We start from the raw sequence: 22,467 nt of genomic DNA on the forward strand, positions 1-22,467 counted from the left end.
AAAGTGAACCAATTTGAGATTTTTACTGAATCACAAGTTATTGCTAGTATTCTGACATACCTAATTATTTGATAAACATAACTTTTAAAATTTCCGTTAACGTATGATGCTCATATAAAAACACATAAAGCATTTATGTAAATATTCAGAAATTATTCAAAAGTAAACATGTTTTGGATCAGCCTTGCTTAGGAATGCCCCTCTCATTTTTTTTTCTTAAAGAATTATTCACATACACAATTTGTGCTTATTTATATTTATACTTTTTGTCTCAATTTCACTCTTCAAACATTCTTTAAATAGTTATTTAGTGTTCTTTGAGTAATTCATAACTGTCAGTATCCTGATGTTCAATTCTTAATGTTTTTTTTTTCTTTTTTTGTCACTTGGATTAAGCCACACTTCTCTTTGTTTATGTTTGCTGTACTATTTTTTATTTGTTCATTAAAGGAGCCAACAGTAGATTATGTAGTCCATTTTTGGGGAAAAAAGTATAAAATCTGTTAAGTAAATAAAAATAGGCAAGAACAGTGCTGCATCCTTTTAACATTTGTTAATTGGGAAGCCATGGAAAAGTACTTCATGTTTAGGAAAGTCACAGATATTTAGAAATAGCATGACTCGAAAAATTCTAAAAAGACTTGTGTTGTTATTCATTGATGTAGAATTTTTAGGGCAAATCTCAAGCACCACACATGAAAAATTAAAAGTTGGATGACCTAAAGTTTCAGAAATGCCAGTACTAAATATGATTCATGAACAATTAAATCAGAAAATTGAAGAGATACCTCTGCTTTTGTTTTTAGTGCAACATAGTTCTCAGTTTTAAAGCTAGGGACTCAATGTATTTGTGTATCAATGATCAAAGGTGTAAAAATATTGTACTTATTATATTATTATTATTTAGTTATAAAATATTTTCTCTCTTAAAGTGTTATAAGATATATATGCAGGACTTTGCATTAAGTGAAATGTGGCAGGCATAAATTAAGTTGCAGGAGCATTTGATTCACATGTGACAGTCAAATATTTAGTGAGTAAAATTCTGCTCACCAGGTACTGTGTTTTGTGTAGGGTTTATATTATAGTCAAAGTCTCCATATTTTTATTTTATTGAGCATAAGAGGGTCAAGATTTTTGTTTTACCACATGGTGAGTGTATTATGTTCTTCATAAATACTAGTAGAAGGAATGCAATACTTGTAAGAAAAAACTGATGATTATATGAAATAATGATTGTGTTAATTTATTCTATTTACTCATTTTACCTTATATATACAGTATAAAATACCATGATATATTTAGTAAATAAACAAAGTTGTATTTGTCAATGAAAGAAATCATCATATCACACCAATTTAAAAATATAAAAATCAATTTAGTATACTTGATTGTCATGTGTTGACTTCATCCAAGTATTATGGTCATAGGCTATACAAGGTTTTTATAGTCGTTTAAAATGTTTTTATGGAAAATTTTATAGACATATATGTGTATATTTCTTAGTAAATTTTTTTGTTCATATTTCTTTTTAAGAGTCCATAGCCTCTTTTTTTTTTAATTTTTTATTGTTGGTGAGTCCATAGCCTCTTTACCCTTGTTGAAAATTTGTGGAATTATCACTCAAAATCTACTAGATATTTTCATCACTCTTTGTCATGGTAGACAAAAACCAGTTTTTGGATACCCTTTGAAAAAACCACAAATGTTTGTAGATGTTTTACATTTCTTTTTATTTTACTGACAGTGAAGGTAGCTGATAGATATTTCCTAAATACACAATTATATCTTATGGAGGACAAAAAGCTGTGGATGATAAAAGTGACACTTTCCTTCTCTTTATTATATTACTCTTCTTAATAATTTACTCCTCTTGAATACTGTGGTCCCTACAAGAGTTTGAGTAATATTCTCAAGGTAATTTTGTCTGTATATTTTTATTCAACTGATATATTTTTGGATTTATGATGACTTTGGACTTACTAATCTGCTACACTCCTTATGTACTTATTTTACCTTAATTTTATGTTACGTATGCAAAATATATTTATCCCAGTCTATAAGGCATCTTTTTTTTGTTTGTTTATTTCAGCCATGACTCCTCGTGATACCCAAGAATATTCACCAGAGAAGGGCATAAAACATATATTTCACAAATTGATAAATGGGAAATACAGAAGTTGTGATCTTGACTATTTACAACAAAAGAAAATATGGAAAACCACAAGTGAGAGTGAACACCAGAAATCATATAAAAAATCAGGCCTTGTTCACCACCAGAGAATTTATACTGGAGAGAAGCCCTACAAATATAAACAATGTGGCAAAGCTTTTAGTAAAATAAATGGTCTTATTAACCACAGAGTAACCACACTGGACAGATGCCCTACCAATGGGAAGAATGTGATAAAGTTTATAAAGAAAAATCAAACTTTATTAAGCAAAGCAGAAATCACACTGAAGAGAAGCCCTACAAATGTGAAGAATATGGTAAAATTTTTAGTAAAAACTTAAATCTTATTTACCAAAGAAGAATTGACACTGGATAAAATTCCTACACATGTAAAGAATGTGGCAAAGCTTTCAGTCAAAAGTCACAACTTATTTGCCACAGCAGAACTCATATTGGAGAGAAGCCTCACAATTTCAAAGTGTGTGACAAAGTTTTTACTCAAATATCAACCCTTATTTGCCACAGCAGAATTCACACTGGAGAGAAGCCCTACAAATGTAAGGAAAGCGACAAAGCTTTCAGTCAAAAATCACACCTTATTCTCCACAGCAGACCTCACACTGGAGAGAAGCCCTACGAATGTAAAGAATGTGGCTAAGCTTTCTGTCAAAAATCACACCTCATTTGCCACAGCAGAACCCACACTGGAGAGAAGCCTCACAAATGCAAAGTATGTGACAGTGCTTTACTCAAATATCAACCCTTATTTGCCACAGAAGAATTCACACTCAAGAGAAGCCCTACAAATGTAAGGAAAGTGACAAAGCTTTTACCAATAAAATAGGCCTTATCCACCACAGCAGAACTTACACTGCAGAATAGTCCTACAAATGTGAATAATGTGGCAAAACTTTTAATAAAAAATAAAATAATATACACCCTGATGAATGTGAAATGTGAATAAAGTGATACTACTTTTAAAGGGAAACTAAACCTTATTAACAACAGAATTTATACAGAAAAGAACCCCTACAAATGGAAACAATGCTGCAAAGCTTTTAATAAAAAATCAATTATTTTTCACCACCATGCTATTTATTCTGGAAAGAAAACATATAAATGTAAAAAATGTAGAAACATTTTAAATTCTATATCATATATTACTAGACATCATAGAAAACACACTGGAGAGAAGCTTTATAAATGAAATCATTGAACAATTCCTCTAAGAAAGGGTCAAATTTTAATCCTCACCACAATAAGCATAGTTAAGAGAAAGTTTTGAAATGTGAAAATTGACAATGTGACAATGCCTTCAAAATTTATTCACCAATACTCAGCACCTGTGAATGCATACTGGTTAGAGAGAATACAAATGGAAAAAAAAAAAAACAAAACATTTCATAGCCACATGTTTCTTAAACACTAGTGATTTTTGGAGAATACATAGTGCCCAGAAACCCTAAAAAGTTAAATAATATTTCCAAAACTTATTCAAATTTTAAATTCATTGAACATCTGAAAAATCATACCAGTAGTGAACATTGAACAGATTTTGTCCAAAATGTATGCCTTATATTACAATGAAACATTTATAATCAACACCTTGACAAATGTGAGAGTATAGTGAAGTCATTATGTATACATTACACCTTGATGTATATGAGGATCAGTAAAAGACACAACTCATTTAAATATAGAATATAAGTACCTGTTAAATAACTTTTGATTAAATTTATTAAGCATTATCAAGTTATTTGGTAGAAATATCAGTCATAAATATCATACATGTATAATGCAGAAACCTCATCTTTGAAAGCATATATATATATATATATATATATATATATATATATATATATACATATATATTTCTAAATCAAATATTACTATTTCCACTTTTGAATACCAGAGAAAACAATTATAAGAAATCTATTTTTTGATGTGCAACACTGAATTGTAATATTTTAATCTTTTTTTTTTTTTGTATTGCAGTTTAAATTTGGGGATTTTTAAACACTGTGCCACATTCTTATGACCTCTCTCTGCTTTTTCAAATTTTGATACTGGTCTTGCCAAGTTGCGTGAATCCACACTAAGTTTCTGAGGCTGAATTTAAACTTCTGAAACTCAGCTTCCCAATTTGCTTGGATTACAAGCATGGACCATCAAGCCCAGTTTACAGTGCATTTTTTACCTATTTATGTATGCAATATGTCTTTATAATTGAATATTTATGTATATGTTAACACTCATGTATTGCATTGTGTCATTAAAAGACAGATATCACAGTATTTCACTTGATTAAATGTTTTATGCAACAGTAAAACCTACTATTGAGTAAATAATACTCTAGCATCTCTTAATACTTTTACACATTTTAATCAAACTTAATGTGGAATATATTTTGCATAATCATGTCATTGTAATTTATTTTCTGTTTTTTTTATCATGGTGAAATTACGAGTTATAGGAAGGACATAGATATAGGAAAATAAACAATAAATAATAATAAATAATAAATAAATAAATATTTTTTTTAATGAAAAATATGCCCCAACTGCTTTGTCTTGGAATTGCATTAGAAAAATATGAGGTGATTATACTGTGTTTTATGACCTCAGGCTCTGAGCCTTAAAATACAAAAGAATATTTTGTTTATTTTTAAATATAGTTTTATATTTCAAACATTCAAATCAAATTCCACAGCAATCAATGATAAAAAATAAAGTATGAGAATAACAACTGCAGTTTGTTGTCTCATCATAACCTTTCAATACCTATTGTAGATTGCCTGTGGGTTCCACTTTTAATTTAAAAGATAATAATTTTTTCCATACAATTTGGATCAAGTGGAGGACAAAATCTCCTGCATTGTTTTCCTGGGCAAGCTGTCATACTTGAAACAACTGAATCCCCAATCAAAATATCTTTACATTCTAATTATATAAGTTCTTAACTGATCTAGCATAAAACAAATCCACTTTCTTCTTGTTGAATACCTTGAGCCCAAAGATATGTAACCTGAGAGCTAAAAGAAGTAGGACATAAATGAAGGGGTCTTTTTAGCATAAGGCAAATTGCACTTTTTTGTATTTGATTTTTCTGCTTGTGATGATGTACACTTCTCTACCTACTTAAAATATCTGCTTCCACAGACTACATGATTCATAGAAATTCTCAGGAATATTATCTATCTTTTAATTTCAAATTTTTAGCTTTCTATATAGTTACCGCACCATCTCATGGCCAGATCAATATTTTCTTGAACTTCTTCATATATTAGTCTATACACTATCTCAGATATGTTTGTTTCTAGATTGTCAGGGATCCCTCCTAGTGAATTCTGAGATGTGTGAGAGGTTGAACAAGCATAGAAATTTGCTTATAAAAATAATCCATGGTGGGAAGTAAAAGGAGAAAAGATGCAAAAGTCCTCATCTAAACTTGTATGTTGATACTACACAAGGGTATTACAATGATGTCTGGTTTGGGGTAGGGAAGCAACTTTTCTTATACACTATGACACAAAGTTTATCAAATATGGTTGTTATAAACTTTTTGAGAACACCCAAATTTATCTTAGTAATTTCTACATTGAAAAACTACTGTTACTTTTAAACAAAACTATTCATTGCAATAAATCTGAAATAGTTCTTTAATATTGCAGAACAGAAAATTGGTGGCATTGCTGACTGAATGCCAATATTTTCCAATAACACCTATAGGGGTACTTAAGAAAATGCATAGATAATTAAAGTAAAGAGTGAAATGACATCCAGAAACAACTAATTATAGTAAAAAAATGTATTAACTTATTTCAAATACTAGTGCACTCTTTTGCTTTTTTCCCCAAAAGTTATTTTTTTAACCTTTTGGTATGATATTTCACTTCATTTATATAACATGATCAATAGTATGTTTTTTTCATATTCACTCTCTGATGCATCCCAAATATATTTGCATAGAAACAGTACTTACTTCTGAAATCTATTTTGCTCTTTTCAAATGAGGTCTTGCAGTTTTTTTAAATATCTGAAATAATTAGGATGAACTTATTTCTAATTAGCATATAGTAAATTTCTGATAAATATTTGTGAAAAAGATGAAGAAATAATAAGAGCATTTATATAATCTGTACAATATGATATGCGGTTTTTCATGTTTTTAGCTACAACTTATTGAGTATTATGACAATCTTATTATGTGGGTAAGATGTGGGTATGATGAACCAATAATAAATAAAAATTACATGCTGCATTGTTAGTAATTCACCAAACAATTTTTTCAAAAACAGACTCTCTGATGTGTGGTTTTTATCAACTATTATTTTATGAATGAATGAAGTTCAGTAAATGAATAATTGGAACTACATACTTGCTTAGGGTGCCTATAGCTCATTGTTAAAAAACCTTTATATAAAATTTTAATACTGTTTCTCACATTGTGACTTAATGGAATTTTGATAAAGTGTACATTAATAATGCTGAAGTCTTTCATTGAATCTTATATCAGTTTATGAAATAAATATGCTATATGTGATTTCCTCAATTCTGAGTTTCTTATGTTTTAAGAAACTGTATGGACAATTCAAATTAAAGTTAACATACTAATATCAATAACAGAAGCACCACAGGAAAAATGAAAACAAAGAATTGGGAGATTCCACCATTATAGATGTAATTTTCTCAATATCTTTTCAATGTACCTAACCCAGTATTGATACCAAAATTAATGAGCAACCTCTTCTCCTGCTGAGTGTGCATGATGTTATTATATAAAATGAAAACAATTGCAAATGTTTTGCAGATGCATTTTACAACATTACTTGAAAATACAATTGATTGATCAGTATCTCACTGTGTTTGACCACAGCAAATACCTTCTCAGTGTTCAAGATAAAAGGGAAAAAATAAAAATAAAAAAAAATCAAGTAAAATCCATGTTAAACAATAACAACTATTTTTTTTCATAAGAAAACTGTCAATGTTTTTTTGAAACAACATGACAATAAACTGCCCTATCACATAAAGAAAAGCAACAGTTATTTATTTTATTATTTGAATATGCCAAGTATTCTTTGGCAAACTGACACATATATATTTTTAATTTCACAGGTGTGAATTATAACTAATTTTCTCTAAATTGCTACTTATTTAATATAAATTTGTTGAGAAATTATTTCTGCATGTGCTGATTAGTGAAATATAGTGAGGAATGGAAGTCATTGAAAGCTCTATGTATTGCAATCCCAGTATGATAGGAGGAAGCTGTATATAATTATGAGAAACACTGAGTAATATTAATTTGTTCCAGATATTTATTTCCCTTAGTATCCACTTTTCACATAAAATAGTGCTTTTAAATGGAGCTGATTATTAAATATCATAGGAAAAGCCATCAGAGCACTCAGAATAAGAAATTTAAAAGAAAACAATAAAATCATAAACATCTGGTTGCATCAACTAGCCAACTCTTGGATCTCATCTTTTGACTTTTCTAAATTTCCTCCTATTTTCTTGTGATGATGACTAAGAAGAAAATATTTCTATTAAGAGCATGACCAAAAAAAAATTATGGCAATTTGTTTTTCTAAAACATATATAAAATTGACTTTCTAACTCAGAATAAAATCTATTGAGTATATCTTTTGATGGTCAAAAAATGTATAACTACACAACATGAAGATTGGCCTTCTGAAAGAAAGAATGTGATGGTGAAAACCAATTTGGAAAGGTAGTATTGAATATTTTATATAAAAGAAAAGGCAGGGATATTTAAAATAGTTTTGATTATTAGATTTATGTAAAAAATTAAAAGGTAGTATCCAGGCCTGATGTGGTGGTACATACCTGTAACCTCAAAAATCATAGAGTCTGAGGCAGAAGTATCACAACTTCAAGGCCAGCCTTGGTAACTGGGACCAGATATCAAAATAAAATATCAAAGAATTGTGAATATAGATAAATGATAAAGCACTCCTGGATTCAATTCCCAGGACTATATAAAACAGTAGTTTCCAAAATTTATACCCAAATCAGCAGCCTCCAATATATCTGCAACTATGTAAAGTTCTAAAAGGAAACTAAATTTAGCCATACCTACTACTAGTTGTATGATATTGACCATAATTTCAAAATATATACATAGAAGAACCTTCACAATGTATTAGGTGTTCCCATTATTTTTTCCAATTGCAATGAGAGAGGGAGGAAAACCAATTTAGCTTATGGGGCCACTTCTTTCTCTTCAGGCCTAATGACTCAAATATTAGAAGGCTTTAGTGTTTAATTGATTATCATTTATACAATCATAATGGTATGTGTTCTATGATTTCCTGCCTAATCAACATTGGACACTTTATTATTTCTGAATATCAGCATTTGTACAGACCACTACACCCCACTCTATTATTTAATAGTTACAAGTTCCTGTGTCCATGCTTCATCAGTTAGTTATTCTCTTTTAAAAATAATTATGTATTGCATTTTTTGTCTACAGAAAATTTATGAAGGTTAAAATAAGCATTTTCACAAATTTAACTTCAAAATAGTTTTCATCACAAAACACACACCAGAAGAATAGCTTATTTCTCTAATTTATTAGCCTTTCTGACATCCAATATCAAGACATGAATGCTGCTCATGGAGGGATGTTTTTCCCATCAAGAACAATCAATACTATTTTCTTCTATCCCATCAAATGTTACAAAAAATGCACATTTTACTGTGTTTCATATGCAGAACTTGATGTTCCTTTATTTGTGTTTAGTGGGTTTTTACTTTCTTTTTCATCACTTTATTTTTTCTGTATTTTCTAATATTCAATTTTTTGTGTGTGTTGAGGAAAATAGATCACTAGAATCTTCTAACTTTTGCTACATTCAATCACTTCACTAATCACTAGCTAATATTTCTATTAAACCATCATTTTAAAGATAGGACTGGGGTATGCTAACAAAACTATTTTCAAGGTCTACTGCAGAATCAGCATAACTTTCTTCAACTCTGTAGTTAGAGGCACTGTTTCTATACACAAACTCTGCTCCCCTTGTTTTATTTTTCTTCTATATTGAGTAACTCTCTTTGAAATAAGGAACAGAAAACAGCTTTTTAGAATTTTATCATTTATGAAAATCTATTTTTATTTATTATTAAAGGACAGTCTGCTTCAGTTTAGAGTACAATGTTGAATACTAGTTTTTCTTTAAATCATGAGGTTATTCTGTATTTATCATCTATAATCTATCATTAGTGATAAATACTTGGGTTCTATTCTTGCTTTCTTGAAGCTGACCATGGTTTCTCTTTTCAGGAAATTCTCTTTGTTTTAGGCATAGCTACTTGAGAAATTCTGGATATATATTTAGCATATTTAAAATTTATTTTCTTGATTATAGCATTCAATCAAAGTGGAGTATTTCCAGAACTGATTTTCATTCCAGTATAAACATGCAGGAAACTGGGTAAAATATGTAAAATAATATGTCTCTTTTTCAGACATCAAAAACAGGCATAGCAGGTGAGTGAAACCATAAGTAATAAGTAAAGACTGGTGAAGTGAACTATAACTATATTTTTAAAATTTTTATTAATAAGTGCAGTTTGATAAAATGCTGTTAAAACTTATGGGTAAAGGGGAAGTAAGAATAATCAAAGTATACCAGTGTAAGAAAAACTTGAAGTCTGGCATCTGAGAGCAGACTGTGGGGGAAACTTCATATTATGATAGGAAAGAATCCTCCACTTTCCCTTCACCCTCTCACCCACTTAACCTCACCAGAAACCACCAAAATGCTTAGAATAAAAGGTTTCAAGTTCAATAGTCACACTCTCTTCAAATACAAAAAAAAAAATTAAATTTCAACTGAAAACAGAATCTTGTTTGCAAAGTTAAGGGGATCTGAAACATCATATAAAAAGTTAGGTTAAAGATGATTCTGTGTTGTTTTTTTCTTCTTTTTTTTGGTATGTGTGTGTTTTGTTTTGTTCTGAGGGTGTGGCTATTCCTTGGTCACCTGAACTCAGCAAAGAAACTGTTATTTAGATGAAGTATCAGTGGCTGACCCACATTAAATATGGACAAATGTTTTAAAAAAAACATTTAAAAAAGCCTAATTTTGAAAAAAAAAATGCGTTGCTTCCTCCTCCCTCCACATTTTTCTTTTTAAAGTATTTTCTAAAGTTTTTTTTTTTTTTTTTTTTTTTTTTTTTTTGTCTTGAAAAATAATAAAAAATTCTGGAAGAATTTACAACCAACTGCATGAGGGTCTGGGAAGCTGAGAGGCTGGAGCAAGGCTGGGAGGAGCAGACAGAAAGGGGTCTTTCCCTTAGTTACTGGAGGCCAACTATAAATAAAAAGAAGCAAAAATCAATAAGTGTTTATAAACCAGGAAATGGTACAGATTATCAAGTTAGTATCAGTTATAAAAATTCATATAATCAAGAAAATAGAACAGCCAACAATAAAAAATTAAAAAAAAAAACAATAAACAAACCAGATACCAAAATACAAAAAAAAAAAAAAAAAAAGAAAATAGAGAAATCATGAACAGGATTAGAAAAAAATAGGTGTAAATTATATTTTTAGAAATTTATTGGTGATACATAAAAAATAAAGATCCCAATTTAAGAATCTCATTTCATTCTAAGAAAATTAATTCAAAATGCCAAATAATTTAAAAATGTATAAAGATTCCCCTTAGACTAGAAAACAAAAAATGAGTTTCCATTTGTTGGCGTAAAATCACCTTGGGTAGTAAAGACTGAAGTTTAATTCTTAAGACTTAATCCCTAGAATTGAGCTCTTGGCAGAACTATTGGTTCCATATGTCCACAGAATGTTTCATTTAAAATATATGTACTTTTAAATTGGTCTCTAACCACTCCACGCATTTTCCCAACCCTTAGAGCCTTGTTCTCCTCGGAAGCTAGACTCATTTATTTGCATTGGAGGTAACCTATTTCCAGCATGCCAAAACCTATTCACTTTCAAAGCCACTTTTGGAGATTTTATAGCCTGAAATGGAATAAAATTTAAATTTAATAAAATTTGAGACCTGAGCTAAAAAAAAAAATAAACTTGTTTAAAAGCCAGCTACCCAGACATTGAGGAAAATATTCTGAGAAAACCCCACAGGGCAGAGGGGGTGGGGAAAGCCAGACCACCATTAGCCTGCCAAACGTTATTTGGGGCTGGCTTTAGAAGAGAACCAGAACTGAGGATGCAATGCAATTATTTAAGTCCTGAAAAAAAAATGTTTGCTCTCAAGTCCAGTGGGAGATGATTGCCTCTGACTCCAACTGATTCTGCACATGGGCCTGGGGAGCTTCTGGCCTAGGAGAATGCCCAGGACACCGTGTCACACCTGGGCTTGAGGTTTAGTGTGCAAAGTAGAAGGGCCTGGCCTTGCATCAGGTGGACTCAGGGTTGAACTCGAGGCCTCCTGGGGGAGCAAGCCACATTTCTCTTTAAACCACAGGTTATAACAAGAGGGGATTTTTCTTCCTTTGTTTCTCCTGTCTCTGTCTTTGTCCCTGGCTGGCACCCCCTCCTCTGGCCCTGAAGCTCTCTCTCTTTCCCTCCTTCTGGCTCCTAGGAGTGAGAAGACCTAGGCTGGCTGTGACTCAGGCCCAGGGAAGGAGGCCATTCAGGGCTCCACCAGCCTCAGGGTATTTATTACACCCTCCCCAGCCCCAGTCCTTCTGCAGCCTCCAGGGCTGCAGCTCCAAGGGCATGAGGTCTGTTGCACACTCCCACGGAAGGGCCTCTGGTGGATGCATATGAGGCCCCCAGTTGGGCTTTTCGGCCTCCCCCAGAGAATGTTCATTTATCTCCGCACCTCCTCTCCCACTGCGGGGAAGACACGCAGGAGGAGCGCTCCAGCAACCGTGGCTGGCTCAATGACAGTTCCAGCAAGAGCATGGGTGGACCCTGTGGGGACGGGGGTCTGGGTACAGTAGCCTCCCTGGTGTTGGGGCTGAAAGGTCAGCTCATCTGCCTCAGTCACCCCCACAGGACTCTGTGCGCGAAGCTGGGCGAATGCTCCGCTGCTAAGCCACCTCTCCAGCCAATCACAGGAGTGTTTAAAGACAAGTCTGTGGGGCGAAGAGGACGCTGTTCCTTCATCCTTTCTCCTACAGATGCACATCCCACTGCAGGGCCCTCAGCTGGCCCAGAGGGTGTAGCCCCACATTGTGGGTGAGAACTGAGGTCCTCTAGCATCATTAATTCTTATTTTTAAAAAGTTGCTAAAGTTATTTGGGTTACTTAGTCGGAAAGAAATGTCTTTAAGACACTCAGAGCTGGAGCTATTAAAGTCAGATTGTCAGCCCCTGTTTGCTAGGTAGCCAGGAACTCAAAATAGTAAAGGCATTTTAGAATCGACCTTCTTTTCCATCAATGGCTTCCTCTCAGTTTTAAGCAGGGCATGGCCATCCAGGACCTGGGGGACAGTCCTCGGCTGCTCGAGTCTGGGGACAGGGTTCTGGTATTGAATGGAGGGAGCGTGTCTGGTCAGTAAAGGAGGTGTGGATCCGATCCCAAAGAGGATTCAGGCACCAGGTTTCTCTAACCCTTCTGGAGTTTTGTCCAGCTGACCATCAGTCTCTCCCTCCATCTTGTTTAGCCATCCTTTTTTTCAACAAACATTTCTTCCTATGAGCTGAACACAGCATTAGTCCCTGTCCTCAGGAATCCTGCCTTCTGATTGCTTGAGACAACAGCCCTGAGAAACTCACAGGGAAGCCCACGATTTCCAACATGATGTGTGCTCCAGAGTCTAGACCAGTGCTGCCCGAGAACCTTTGCAGGCAGGGGAATTTTCTCCATTTGGACCGTCTCGCATGGCTGCCACCTGCCCTATGTGGCTGCTGAGCATTTGAAGTGTGACTACTTTTGTTAGAGATGAGCTCTTGCTGTGCTACCCAGGCTGGCCTTGAACTCCTGAAATCCAGCCATCCTCCACCTCCCAAGTAGCTGGGACTATAGGCATAGGCTCTGCCTCACCTGGCTTACTATTTTTAATTTGATTTAACTTTGATTTTCACTTAAGTAGCCACAGGAGTCTAATGGCTACTGTCATGGATAGCATAGGCCCAATATCACCCTCACCTGGGAACCCAGGCCCCTGGATCTTGCTGAGCCAGAATCTCTGTGGGTGGAGCCTGGGAATCTGAGATTGCACAGTCTCTCCAGGTGATTTTTATGCAGCTTTGCTCAAGCAAGCTTGGCAGTGGTTGTGATGCTACAGTGCGATTCGGTTGGGCTGGGTGCTGCTAGGAGCAGGAGAACTGAATTCCAGACATAGAGACCGCTCCCGAGAAGAAGGGATGGTAGAACTGGGTCTAAGAAATAAAGAGGTGATGTGGATGGGCTTGGGGGCTGGGGCATTGGTGGTGATGGTCCACAGCTCCCCAGGCCCCCTGGTGGGACGGGCTTTGCACACTTAATGAACTCATCGTATTCGAGTAGAGAGAAGGGAGTTTGTGAAGAATCTGGTCCCCCCCCCCCCGCCTCCATTTGTTTCCTGGGAAATCCTCTCCAGGCCTCTGCCTCTCCTTCATTGCGTCCCTAATCTTGGAGTCCTCTTCCAGAGCCCTCATGTGGAAACCCAGGACAGGCCAAGAGGAGAGGCTTCCGCCAGCGCAGTTTTAAATCTGAGGTAACCGGATGCCTTTTGGGGAAAGGCTTCCTAGTAATTTTAGTGGCATCTTTTCTGTTGTCTAGACCTAAGATCAGCATTTTAGGAAAAAGTGTTGAGGCACAGCTTCCCCTGCCTGCCGCTTCCCTCTGTCCTCCCCTCGGCACTGCAAGGACTCTGGGCAGAACAACAGGTGGCCAGAGCCTCCGCTGAGCCCCAGCGATTCATTTGGCAGCTAAAAGTTTTGTCCCTGGAAGACCCCAGACTTATTTTGAGATGGCAAATGTGGCAGATGCTTCCCGGCTGGCAAGACACCAGCTGTCTGATCTCAGCCTCAGGGGCGGTATTTTTGGGGGGATATTGGCAGCTTCTTATCTAAAATAGATTTGTGCCTTGCTTCACCCTCTCAGAAGCTTTGGCAGCGCTCTGTGTCCCTAGGTCTTGAGGTGGCACCTGGGGCATTGGAACTGCTCCGTGTCATCCAATTGCTCTTGTCAATATTAATTTTTTTCTGTTCTTCCAGGTCCAGGACACTACCTAGATCTGTCCACTAGACAAATATATTTGTAATAAACTCTTCAAAATTTTTTGGCAAGAATATCCTGGGAGAGCACTGTTTGGTTCACAGGAACAAATAGCTAACGGCAGAATTTGAGCCACCAGGACCAGACACTGATTTATAGAGAAAGATACTTTCCATGAACCTCTTATGTTATCCTCAGTGCCAAAAAATCATTCCCAGGTCCTACCCTGAAATCCTGAACCCGAGGAGTTCACCTGGCTCCAGGTTTTTGTTGGTTGGTTGCTCAGGTTTACAATTTTCTTGGGGTCTTGGGCTGTGGCTCTGCGGTAGAGCACTCGCCTAGCATGTGCGAGGCCCTGGGATGAATCCTCAGCACCACATCAAAATAAATAAACAAACAAATAAATAAATAAAATAAAGGTATTGTGTCCAACTACCACTAAAAAATAATATTTTAAAAATTTGCTTGGAATTAGAACATAATTCTTTTTTATATTTATTTTTTAGTTTTAGGTGGACACAATATCTTTATTTTATATTTATGTGGTGCTGAGGATCGAACCCAGTGCCTCACATATACTAGGTGAGCCCTCTACCACTCAGCCACAACCCCAGCCCTAGAACATAATTCTTAAGATTCAGGAAAGTTTGCACAAAAATCAGGTTTCTAACTGTCCTTCAAAGTCACCAGGAGATCTGGCAGCCCCAGATTGAGTTCTCACACAGCAAGGATCGCTGGCGCTGTCCTGCCAGTTTCCACGACTCCCGAGTGCAGCTGAGCTCTCTTTGCCCCTTTTGTGTCTGGCCCTGGAGGCCTTGAGTGTTGCTAACACACTAAGGGTTAGATGAGCTGGGGCAGCATGCAGGAGTCAGCATGGAACTTCTGGTCCAGCCCTGCTTCCTGCTTGCTGTGTGACTTTGCTCCAGTCATGCCACCTCTCTGTGCTTCAGTTTCCCTATCTGTCTGGAGGCCAGTAGACTAGATCAGTGGTTTCCCACTTTAAGCCAGGGCAAGGCTGAGAGGTGGGCTGCCTTGTCTCTCTTCTCTCCTTTTTGAATTAGGCCTGGCCATCAGATTTTGCTTAGGTAACTCCCTGCTTTTCCAGGGTTGGAAAACTCCTGGGTAACTACTTGTGTTAACCCCATAGCTAGGGGCATGAGATGTATTAGAACAGGAAAGGGACAAGACCTTTTTATTTGTATTTCTTTTGTGGTAGTGGCAATTGAACCCAGGGTGCTTTATTGCTGAATTCTATCCCCAGCCTCCACCTCCTTTATTTTTGAGACAAGGTCTTCTAAGTTGCTGAGGCTGGCCTTGAACTGGTGATCTTGTTGCCTCAGCCTCCTGAGATGCTGGGATTAAAGGCGTGCGCCAAGGCTTCTGGAACCATAATGTGTTTATTGATAAGAATGATGGGATTTGCTGAGCCACATTATTCTCCTACAAAGAGACGCTCTTCTCCCCTGTTTTACAGAAGAAGAAACTGAAGTTTTGAGAGGTTGAGTAACTTGCTAGAGGTCACACAGCTATGAGTGGCCAAGAGCCCAGGTTTCTGTCATTGTAGACAGTGAGGCCCTAACTACTGTTTCTGTCCCTTAGGTGGCTTGGGAGGAGGTGGGTGTAGAGCGGTGCCCTTTGGCAAAGCGGAGGCCAGTGCCCTGGGGAGACCCTGCCATCTCTTGTGCTAGCTCTCCTTGAAGGACATCGGCACACACAGGGAAGTCCCCCTCTGGCTTTGTGCTCAAGACCAGGCTTCCCTCCACCAGGGCTGACCCGGGCTGCACTCCCGGGCTCCAGGTGATCAGGAGATCTGGCAGCCCTGGAATGAGTTCTTGCACAGCAAGAGTCAGTGGTGCTGTGCGCTGTCCTCTGATGGGATAGGGAGATGCACGCGAGGCCCATCGAGCCAAAAGACACTTGTGATTCTTTGAAGGTGTAATAATTGCTCACCGAGGTCCATAGGCCACATTGTGTAGCCCGGACAGCTGCTGTGGTTGTTTAGGAGGAACCTGGAGAATGGGGGTGTCTCGTAGTTCTCAGGACCCAGTGTGTCCTGTCTGAGCCTTGGTTCTCCCATCTGAGAAAGGAAAACCCCTGTCCGTGCCCACTCCCATCCTGTGTCCCTTTGATGGAAAGGGCAAGGGTAACAACCCCTGCCAGGCTCCCCCTGCAGCTCACCCTCTCTGCAGCTCCTCTTGGGAAAGGGGCTGAATCCCCCCCATTTATAGGTGACGTCTGAAAAGGTTAATGTTATAGGCTCTGGCCGATGTCCTCAGCTGCTGAGGGCTGGGCTTGTGACTGTTTCCAAGGCCTTGTCCATCCCAGGCCTGGGTTCCCAACGGCTGGGGGAGCCTGGACCCAGCTGGGGACTCCTGGCAGCCTCTAGCCAGTCCCTGGGCACAGGCTGCCCTTCCTGCGCTGGCTGCTTCCTGAGTGCTCTGGGCCCCAGGGAAGGAAGTGGGAGCTCAGTGAGCCCGCCGCCCTCCAGGAAGGAAGATCTTGCTTTCTTCCTCCAGGTAGGGCCTGGGCCTGACTCTCCAGGGCGGAGTGGAGGGCTGTGGGCTCTCAGGCCTGCTGAGATCACCCTTCCCAGGTGGCTCCTGGGTGGGATGAGGGTGGAGACATGCTTGGTCTCAGCTGCTGTCCTAGCAACAGGGCTGCTCTCCTGTCCATCAGGGTTCAGGGTTCGCACATGACAGAGGTGACAACTTAGGCCCAAGAGGGATTTCCTGGTCAGGGGAGAGCTGCTGGGATGGATGGGAGGAGGACTAGGGCTTTGGTGGCTCCAGACCCTAGGGGTCCAAGGAATGGACCACCCTCCAGGGAACCCCACCATGGGGAGATCCCCTCATCCTGGTGTCGCCGCGTCCCTGGGCTGCGGAACCAGGGCCTGGGGAAGCATATGCACTGTCCTGGGTTAGCAGGGAGATTCCCTCAAGGTCCGCACAGGGTGAGGGGGATCTTAGGGCACAGTCAGGGTGCCGGTAGCAGAGGCAGGGCAGAGGCTGCCTGGTGGCAGGGACACCTGCCCAAGCACTGCTGCTGTTTGGGTGTGCAGTCCTGCCATCTTGGGAGGCTTCAGCGGCCCAGGTCAAGGTTGTAGGGTGGGCTGGGTGGAGAGGTTTGTCACCCATCAGGCCAGCTTTGGGCCCTGGATTGGGTTTACCAAGTCACAGCACATGGGACATTGGGATGGGAGGGGTCTTGGGGGAAACCTTGTCCAGTCTCACCTTGTACCACAGGAAAATGGGAGTCCAGAGAGGCCAAGAATGTCTCCAGGGCCCCACCACCCAGCAGGGACAGGTTGGAGTGAGGAGGTCGAGATGGAGCACCACAATACCCTGTCCCCAAGGGAACATGGGCACCCTGAGGTTGGGGCAGAGGGTTGTAAGGAGGACACACACACACTTTTAAAAAATACTGGCTGCTCATGAATGCATACGGGATAAAATAAAAAACAGCCCTCAGCCACCCACCTGCCTTTCCCAGAGGCCACCGTCATTCTAATTTCTGCTGCCTGGTTCTAAGCAATTGTGTGTTCACCCACACGCATGACAGACACAGACATCTTCCTCCTGTCACCACACCCTGACGCAGTCTGTGTTGGAAACGATTCCAAACCCGTTCATTCAGCACCACTTCAGGACTTTCTCTTTCCCTCCTTTCCTCTCTGCCTCCTTCCTTCCTTCCTCTCTCTTCCCTCTTTCTTTTTTGGTACTAGATGTGGACCCAGGGCCACACCTGCTAGAAAAGCACTGGACCACATAGCCACACCCTCAGCCCATTCTGTTTTATTGGGAGAGGATTGAACTCAGGGGCACTCCACCACTGAGCCACCTCCCCAGCCCTATTTTGTATTTTATTTAGAGACAGTTACTCACTGACTTGCTTAGGACCTCCCCGAGTCTGAGGCTGGTTTTGAACTTGCAATCCTCCCATCTCAGCCTCCCACATGTGTGTGGCTACTTCTGTTTTTGAGACAGGGCCTCACTGAGTTGTCCAGGCCAGCGTGGGACTTGCAATCCCCCAGTTTCAGCCTTCCAAGTCACTGGGATTGTGGGCGTACGACACCGCATCTGGGACTTTAGTACTTTGTAAGTCAACTTGTTTTTGTTGACACGTGACACACAGACAAGTCCACTGGCCACCAGTGTGTTCCAATGAGGAACAACAGGTCAAGCTTCCCAGGGGCTGACTCTGCTCCACCCTCTGCCTGAAGACAGTGGCTGCCCTCACCTGGAGGTTTTAATTGCTATGTGTTTGTTTTAGTTGCTTTGTGTTTGAAAAACCAAACCAAACCAAAACCCAAACCAAAATAACAAAAAACCCAGCCAGCACACTCCACTGGAGATTTCCCAGGGAGGATTGCTTGGGATGGCAAGTGTGGTGCTGGGCCTGGGGCTCTGATTCTGTGACACAGGATGGCTTAGGCTGCCCAAACCCAGTAATGACAGTGGGAAAACTGAGGTTCCCTCTGGGGGCCACAGGGACCTTATTTCCTCCTGCTCACCCTCATTCCAGTCCCACCTCCTTGACTGTCCACACACAGTCCACCATGCCTGCAAGACATGGCTCATCTGTCATGCTGTAAGACACAGACTCCCCAGGACAAGTGGGGAAACTGAGGAAAGTGGCTGAGCCTCTGCAAGCGTATGTGTCCAAGCCTCTACCAATAACATGGCTTGGCTCTCTGTCCCCTCGCACAGTCAGGGCCTTGAGTGGAATGGGAGGGGGTTGTGGGTAGAGCACCCACAGCATCTGCTACAGCAAGTTACCCAGCCCCAGCCTCCATGGCTTCATCTGTAAAATTGGGACATCAGAACAATCTTGCTTGTTTGTCTGTTTTTTAAATCATGTTGTTGTATTTTTTTAACCTTTATTTTATTCATTTTTATGTGGTGCTGAGGATCAAACCCAGTGCCTCACACAAGCTAGGCAAGCAGCTCTACCACGGAGCCCCAGCCCCAGCTCTGGAGCAGCCTGGTTTAAAAAATAAGAAGCCAGTCATGGTGGCATGACCTTGTAGTCCCCGCTGTCCCAGCTCTACAGGAGGCTGAGACAACAAGAATCACTGGATCCCAGGAGTTGGAAGCCAACCTGGTAAACATAAGCAAGACCTCGCCTCAAACATAAGATAAAGCCAGGCACGGTGATGCCCACCTGAAATCCCAGCAGCTCGGGAGGCTGAGGCAGGAGGATTGTGAGTTCAAAACTGGCTTCTGCAAAAGTGAGGCTCTAAGGGTTGGGGTTGTGCCTCAAGTGACAGAGCACTCACCTAGCACATGTGAGGAACAGGGTTCCATCCTCATCACCATAAAAAAAATAAAGATATTATGTCCACCTAAAACTAAAGGATAAAAAAAAAAACAAGGTGCTAAGCAACTCGGTGAGACCTTGTCTTTAAATAAAATACAAAATAGGGCTGCAGATATGGCTCAGTGGTCAAGTGGCCCTGAGTTCAATCCGTGGTAGCCCCCCAAACAATATAAAATTAAAAAAATTATTCAGAAGCTCTATGTCATAGGGTGATTGTAATTTGTTAAGAGAACGGTCCTCAAGCCTGTGGCTCGGGGTCAGGCACCAGCATGTGCTGTGAGTTTATTTGATGGGTAGTTACTGAGTGCCTCATGGCCTCAGGCCCCAGGTTAGTGGTGGTGACACAGCAGTGATTGTGACTGACTTGGCCTTGGCCTTGTCACTGTGGAGCTGAGACTCATGGGGGACCATCCATCTGGTCAGTGATGACAAATGAGACAGGGTCACCGAAGAGCAAGAGAGAGTATGGGGGCATGGACACCCCGAAGGGGGCATCTGTTATGTCTCAGGTAGGTGCTATGTTGGAGACCCCTTCCCTACCTGCCCTGGGTCTCTCCCAACAAACCAACATGGCCAGTGTCTTTAAATTAGGACTGGGTGATGTTTATATTTTGCATTGAGGGATCAAGTGAATGAAGAATATACATCTTGAAACTCTACCAGTGTCCTCAATGCCAGGATGCAGTCTCAGGTGGCCCGTGGCCAAAGAAGGTAGGAGGGGCAGGGCTTACTCCTGGAGAGCATGGTGGGCAGAGCAGCCTGTGTTGGAATGATATTTTCCTCTCTCCCCCCACCATACATCAGGAAGAACTTGTTGCAATATAAAACATTACCAGGATGGAACCCTACTTTTTTATTTTTATTTTTTGTACCTGGGTTTCAGCCCAGGGGGGCTTAACTATGGAGCCACATCCTCAACCCTTTTCAGATTTTCATTTTGAGACAGGGTCTCATTAAGTTGCTGAGGCTGGCTTTGAACTCACCATCCTCCTGCCCCAGCCTCCTGCACTTCTGGGTTTCAAGTGTACACCTGGCCTGGAGCTGCACTATTGTCACGGACACAGTCTGCACCTGTCATAGGCCCCACACTCACCATGGTGGGCGTGCCCATCTTGTGGCCTCAGGCTGCCAACCCTTGACTTCTGAGGGGTTTTCTCTGGCCCCTTGATGTTGTTCACGAGTTGGTCCAGAAGTGGGGATGAGCTGTGCTTCCTGAGCAGCCTTCAACCAGCCGCATTACCCCTCCAGTGGGATGACCAGCACCTGCTCTGCCCCATCCACCCCAGCAGAGCAGAGCACCGCTGTCCCCAGGGCAGGAGAGCATGTCCCCTGCCGTGTCTTTCCTCCCTCTTCACCTTGGCAAATTCTTGGATCTGCTTCCTGAGTCTGCCTGACCCTTCGTCCAGCCATCTACCTGTCCTTTCTCTAAGTTCTCCTGCCAGTTCCTCAAACATCCTTGGTTACAGGGCACTGCCAGGTGTACATTACTTGGTATTTTTATTTAGATCAATGTTTTCATTTGCTCACACTTTTTTTATACTGTAGTAAGAAAGACATGACATAAAGTTTACCACATTAAGCATGCGTGTGTGCATATGAGTGCGTGTGTGTGCACGTGCCTCTATGTGTGCATGTGTATGTGTGTGCATGTGTGTGTGTGTGTGTGTGTGTGTGTGTGTGTGTTTCTAGGGATTGAACCCAGGGCCTCGTGCAGGCTGGACAAGCATTCTACCACTGAGCAGTCTCCTCAGCCCCTAACCATCATTCACTCTGGGTTCTGGTGGCAATGTTACACAACCATCCCTCTACACATCTCCAGAACTTTCCATCATCCCAAACAGAAGCTCTTTCCTCATTAAATAATAACTCCATTCCCTTCTCCCCACAGCCTCCAGTAATATCTATTCTACTTCATCTGCATGAATATTCCCACTTGAGATACCTAAGGCAAGTGGAATATTACCATGATTTTGTTTTCTGAGCCTGGCTTATTTTACCTAGCATAACATTTTCAAGGTGAATCTACGTTAGAGCATGTGTCAGAATTTTATTTTTTTATGGCTAATAATTACCCAGGTTTGGTATTAACCACATTTTTTTTTTTTATCCATTCACCCATGAGTAACCTTTTGGATTGGCTCACCTTCTAAACTCAGTCAGATCCTAAGCAATAATATCCATGAAAACCAAGGACTGGGGATGTAGCACAGTGGCAGATTACTTACCTAGCAGGTTTGAGGCCCTGGGTAGGAACTTTTTTTTTTTTTTTTTTGTACTGGCAATTGAGCCTAAGAGTGCTTTACCACTTAATTATATCTCCAGCCTTTTAAATATTTTATCTTGATATGGGGTCTCACTAAGTTGCTGAGGCTAAACTTAACTTGCAATCTTCTTGCCTCAACCTCCTGAGTCACTTGGATTATAAGCGTGGGCCACCATGCCCAGCTCTGGGTTTGATCTTTAGTGCTGCAGAAAAGGAAAACCAAACTAGAGTTAAATGGTAAAATATGTTTTGGATACTCATTAAAATAAATATATAACTAACAAAGTAAAAATTAAAAGTGTTCTTGCAACCCCCTAGAGTAACCCTGTCTGCCACTAGAGGTTCACATGCCACCTCTAGGCGACAGTCTGCACACTGTATGCATGTACAGGACAAAAATAAAGACTCATAACTGAGTCTCCAGACCTAACTAGTATCTACCTAGTGCCTTATAAATGCTCAAAATTATTTGCTGGATGGTTTAGCTCTGAAGATTCAGAATCTCTCCTGGCCCAGGAAAATTCAGAGCTGCATTGAACATTGGCACAAT

The 22,467-nt window shown here is 39.9% G+C and overlaps 1 pseudogene; it reads left to right on the top strand.

Moving 5' to 3' along the window:
- Positions 1-2,561: 2,561 nt before the first annotated feature.
- LOC139704443 (zinc finger protein 300-like) lies at positions 2,562-3,055 on the top strand (annotated as a pseudogene).
- The last annotated feature ends 19,412 nt before the right edge of the window (positions 3,056-22,467 follow it).

This window comes from Marmota flaviventris, unplaced genomic scaffold (genome assembly GCF_047511675.1).
Source record: "Marmota flaviventris isolate mMarFla1 unplaced genomic scaffold, mMarFla1.hap1 Scaffold_61, whole genome shotgun sequence".
NCBI lineage: Eukaryota > Metazoa > Chordata > Mammalia > Rodentia > Sciuridae > Marmota > Marmota flaviventris.